At 44.0% G+C, this 5760-nt stretch overlaps 1 pseudogene; it reads right to left on the minus strand.

Moving 5' to 3' along the window:
* Positions 1 to 2161: 2161 nt before the first annotated feature.
* The window catches only part of LOC103745698, a 14383-nt pseudogene continuing 10784 nt past the window's right edge, over positions 2162 to 5760 (minus strand).

Here is a 5760-nt window from a genome sequence, read left to right on the forward strand (position 1 = left end):
GCGTTCCAGGGACGGTCTCCAAGGAAGAGGGTCTAGTCAAAGGGCAAAGGGAGGGTCACTGACTTTTCCTACTCAAAAATTCAACCTGTGGCTTGACTTCAGGACCCTGTAGTCTGAGACTCTGAGGGGTTCCAACCTGGGCAGCATCTATTTGGAGCTCACCAGTTCCTGGGCATGTGTGCTTCTCATGTGTTACCTACCTGGACAGCGAGGGTCCCCAGGGAGAAGAACACAAACAGTCCTGCTGGGAAAGACGGACGGGTGGCAGGAAGCTTCCCAAGCCCTGCCTGACCGGATGCTCTGGGCAGCTGCTGTCCAGCCTCCACCAGAGAATCTGCATGAAGAGAAAAGGGACATGTGGGTGCATTGAGTTGAGTCAATGTGAAAGGCTCCAGAGAGGCTGGGCAGCTCAGGTGCTTCGTAAAGCCACAAGTACAGGAACAACCAACCTTCTTACCAAGCCTGATACCCTACACCTATTTCCTCCTCACCCAGGATAAACATCACCTCAGGCACTGCCACATTAGGGAAATCTGAAGAAAGGAGGAATGAAATCCTTCAGTGCTTGCCTCTGGGAAACCTAGCCGAGGAGCCCAAACAGGGAGCCTGCACAGCAAAGAACAGAAGGTGCACTGGTCCCCTTGGTGTCCCCTGCTGAACTTCTACTGGGTCTAAACAAACATGGCCAAACCCAGTACCTGAAGCAAAACCTTAAGTGTATCTTTTTCATCCTTTTAACAATTTCAGGCTTTCATTTGATGTTTTCTCAGGAGAGGGAGGAATAGGGTCTTAATAAAAACAAATAAATAAATAAAACACCAGCAGACCAGGATGTCTTCTTTTGAGCTAAGGCCTCTGGTCCCAGGCCTGGGGCTGCTGAGCTCTGAGAATTTATTATAAACATCAGTATTGCCAAAACCTACAACTGGTGCTGTTGGTAAGAAGTGGGTGGATGGGTAATTTTTTTTCTGTGTCTTTACTTCTCAAGGGTTTGGTATTTGCCCAGCTGGTTGCTCCCTTTCATAGGAATGAGTGCCTGGCTTATTAAAACAAAGGCCTCTCAAAGTGCTACTCCTCACAGATCCCTGTTGAAACCAAAGCGGGCGTGTTACTTTGATAGTCCTATGAAATAACCTTAACTTTGCCTGGAGATATTTATAATAAAACATGCAGAATGATTGCACCATAAAGCCTGCTTCACTGATTCTTGCTGATTAAAACCTTTTTTTTTTTTTTCCTCCAAAAGACTAATATAATAAAAAACAAAGAGACCCAGAAGCTGGAGCTCTGAGGACAGCTAAGCTGGACTCACGGGGGCTCCAGCCCCCTGTGATACGAACACTGGCTAGGAAATCCAGGCCTGCTTGGCGGGCTGCTTCATGGACCACCTCCCTGTCCTCCTCAAGCCTAGGGAAGAATGAGCACCATGGGAGGGGTGGGCTTGTCGTTCTGCCACACAAAAGGCCAGTGCCAAGTTTTGCTTTAGGAAAAATGAAGGCGAAGCAATTACTGGTATTAGGTGAGGCAAACATCCTCCAGAGACAGGCCCAACAGGGCAGAGGCATTTGTAATCCGTGGGAGAAATTTGCTAGGATATGAGGTTGGCAGGAATCGACAAAATCCTTGATCTTTCCTAACCAGGTGCCCGTTTACCAGGCACCTCTTCAAGGGCCCTGTGAAATAGGCCTGTGGGTTTTGTTCCTCCCTGGCTGCTGGCCAGAGTACAACTGGATTCATCAAGCCCTGAGTGTAGACATGATGGGTGTTAATTGGTGCATTAAGCATAAATCCTCATTTTCCCCGGGCATTAGGGTGCTCTTTACCATCGCTTTACCTATTCTGTTCCTGGTCTTTCAGGCACTTACTTATCAGTGGCACCATCCCATCATCTCTCTCCTCTTTCTTCAACACCTGGCTCCTCATCCCGGGCCCACACGTGATCATTCTTCAACTATCAGTGAAAGATTTCCCTGAATGAACTTTCTTTTCCTTTCTTTCTTTCTTTCTTTCTTTCTTTCTTTCTTTCTTTCTTTCTTTCTTTCTTTCTTTCTTTCTTTCTTTCTTCTTTCTAATTTATTTATTTATTTATCTATCTATTTATTTATTTATTTCGGAGCAAAGACTTTTAATGGGCATCATATTTTACAAATACACCAGAGAATCATGCAACACTGCCTGCATTGGATGCAATTCTGGGCCACAAATGTGTACACTCCTTTGCAACTGGATCTGTGATGGTGGAACCTTCATCTCGCCTTTGTTATTTACTATGACTCCTGCGTTATCTTCAAAATAAAGAAATACCCCATCTTTTCTTCAGTATGACTTTCGTTGTCGAATTACCACTGCTGGATGGACCTTCTTTCTTAGCTCTGGTTTGCCCTTCTTCACTGCGGCCGTCACCGTATCACCCACACCAGCATCAGAAAGTCTGTTCAGCTGTCCCTTGATTCCCTTCACAGAGATGATACACAAATTTTTGGCTCCTGTGTTGTTAGCAGTTGATCACTGCTCCTACAGGAAGACCCAGGGGAATCCAGAATTTCGCACTGGAGGACCCACCCGTCCTTGCTTCGAGATCTTGGCCGCCTAGAGAGAGGCAAAAAGGAAGTTTAAATGGACTTTAAAAGGTGGAAAACCTTTTGAAGAAAGGAAGGAAGGAAAGGAGGGAGAGAGCATGCATGAGCGCGCCTTATTCCTGAGAAAGAGACAAAGGATACTGTAATACCTGACTCCCAAGGCCTGTCTGACTCAATGCTTAGACCAGAATTCGGAGACGTGTCCTGTAGTGGCACCTCTGACCATACTGGTTGCCAGTCCTAGGTGCCTTCCCCACCTGTGTGTGATAACAATGAAGAACAAAAGAATCATGACTCTGTGCACACTTGGAGACACAACATCCTCTGTAAGTTGGGATAAGCCCTTGTAGCCCAGGTTGACCTTGAATTTGGGATCCTTCTGCCTCATGCCCAGGAAGATCTCTGCTCTTACTTACTTTTGGGTCTCCAATGATCTTAACCTCCCCCTCCAATGTTTTTATGTAGAATATGTAAATACAAAAGAAAGAAAGAAAGAAAGAAAGGAAGGAAGGAAGGAAGGAAGGAAGAAAAAAAGAAGAAAGAAAGAAAGAAAGAAAGAAAGAAAGAAAGAAAGAAAGAAAGAAAGAAAGAAAGGCTGTGTGCTCAGCATAGTGGCACATAACTGTAACCCCAGAACTATGCAAGCTGAGGTAAGATAGTGAGTCTGAGTTCAGCCCCATAATATACAAACCTCGAGATCAGTTCGTCTATTGGAAAATGTGCACCATTATATTTTTAATGTAAAAAATTCTTGAGATGGGGTCTTGCTGTGTTACCAGGTTAGTCTTGAACTCCTGAGACCAAGTCTACTGATACACTGAATCCCAGTTCAGTGACCCTCAAATTTCTAGTTGCTTCTTTCATGCTGTGTTGAGACTGGATGTGCATGTGGTTTCCCTTGAAGCAGCTGTGCTCTGCAGCTCTTCTTTGGGGGCTCCTTCCTCCCCCCCTCCCTCCCTCCATCCCTCCCTCCCTCCATCCCTTCCTTCTTCCCTTTTTCCTTCTTTCCTTCCTGTATTGCTTTATTTCTTCAAATTTAAAATGAAAATATGTAAAATTTATATAAAAGAAATATTTCCATTCATTGGCATTGTTTAAAAGGAGACTGAATTAATATTTTATATAAAGATTTTGTTATGCTACGGGAGGTTCTATCCTACTCTGAATTGGAGAGTATATATATTTTTAATAAACTTTATTAAGGTGAAACAATGTCAAGTTTACACATGAGTAATTGAAGTATTTGAGTAAAAAGGAAAAAGTTTAAATTTTGAATTCTGTGTATATATAATACGTATTATATATGTATATATGTGAGAATAAGGACAATCATGGTGTGATGCAACTGTACAAGGAAAATTAATGTGAAGTATTTAGGGGAATAAAAGATATTCTGAGGGGTGAAAAAAAATCTCTCCCATGGAGATTCTTCACATGTGGTTTAACATAGGGATTTACAAGGTTATTTGTCCAATTAACAGAATTTCAAATAATAAATCCCATTCCCTTGGGTAAGAAAAAAATGTTTTTTGAGATGGGGTCTTGCTGTGTTACCAAGGTTGGTCTTGAATTCCTGAGCTCAAGTAGTTCTCCTGACTCCTATTTCAGTTGCCCAAATAGCTGGGACTACAGTTGCGCACTACTGCACACGGCTACTAAGCCATTTTATGTAAGAGACTTAAGCATTAAAATTCTAACGTTAAAATTCTCTAATGTTTCCCTTCGTAGTTAGTGGAATTGTGTCTGGTTTCTGGGATCCTTTTCCTACCTCACACAAGTTCACAGTGTACCTATGTTGTCTTTTGTTTTTCGCAATTCATCTTTTTAGCTGGTGAAACAAATAATGGATTTCGTTATGACATTTTGATACATACATATTGCTTCTCCCAACTACCCACCCGTCCCTCCTCTCTTGTCCCACTGAAGTGGGGGTGGGAGGCATCTGGCGACACGAGAGGACAAGTGTCTCACACAGAGCTTTTAGGCTGATGTGACCGTGGGGCAATGAGAACACCCTGTTGCTGACCCTTCTGGAAAGCAGGAAGAGCAGAAGGGAGGGGCGGTCGTATCCCCCCATGGCTTCATCCTCTGCTTTGCTATTTGGGGTCATGTGCCCAGCTACTTGAGCCTGGGGCACATGTAGCTCCAACCTAAGGGCCTACAGGCTCCTTGAGGCTGGGAGCTCTGCCTTCTTCCTTGCCTCAAATCCCGGAGGTCAATGGCTCAAGGTAGCTTCTCTTTCACTCTTTCAGAAGTCTTAAGTAGAACATTCTTGGGGAATTTTGTGTGGCAAGTACTGCATGTTATTTTCCCTTCCTGGAGACTCATGATGAACACCAACAGTGGTAACTAAGATTGCTTTTCAGATAATGGTTGTCAGAACCAGTTAATAATTCTTGGTCTTTCCCTAGGCCCAAGTCGTCACTGCAAAGGTCAGGCTTTAGGAAGGACAGAAACTCTCCTTTCTCCAGAGTGTTCTGTTGGAGTTACTTTTGCGGGGTTGTAGCTCACTACCGACTAGTTGGCACATCTGCAGGAGGAGGGGCTCTCAACCAGCCTGCTCAGGATGCAGAAGCCTCAGGCATTCATGTCTAAAATCCCAGGGGTGAGTGGTTGTGTTGGGAAGTGGACTGTTACATACTGGAGGCACCTTTGCTCTTTTGCCCATCAGCTGTGGCTTAGAGTGGCCAACTTGACGCCTTGTGCTTGGGAGCAGCTGTCACTGCTATGCTGGTGAGTGGAGGGCAGGCAGCAGGGAGGATCATACTCAGGAAGTCCCACCCAGGGTGGAGGACACAGATAAAATCTATGGCAGTGGATTCATGGCAGACAGCTAGCTTCACTGGCGAGGATCCTGTGAAAGGGTTTGTACAGGATGAGAAAACTGATTTTATGAAAAATTGGCTTTTCTTTCTTTCTTTCTTACTTTTTTTTTTTTTGTTGAGACAGGGTCTCCCTGTAGCCCCAGCTAGCCTGGAACTCGCTATGTAGACCAAGCTGGCCTGGAACTCACAGAGATCCACCTGCCTCTACAATTGACTTTTCTTTTTTTAAAAAAATTATTTATTTAATAACCATATAATTAGAAGAAGCATTTCATTACAACAGCATTGACATATTCAATAACAATTTCCAGAGCTAAGATACTTCTCTGTAAATTTTTAGGTTTATAGTTGAATTA

The sequence above is a fragment of the Nannospalax galili genome, unplaced genomic scaffold (assembly GCF_000622305.1).
Source record: "Nannospalax galili isolate Female #2095 unplaced genomic scaffold, S.galili_v1.0 scaffold162, whole genome shotgun sequence".
Lineage (NCBI taxonomy): Eukaryota > Metazoa > Chordata > Mammalia > Rodentia > Spalacidae > Nannospalax > Nannospalax galili.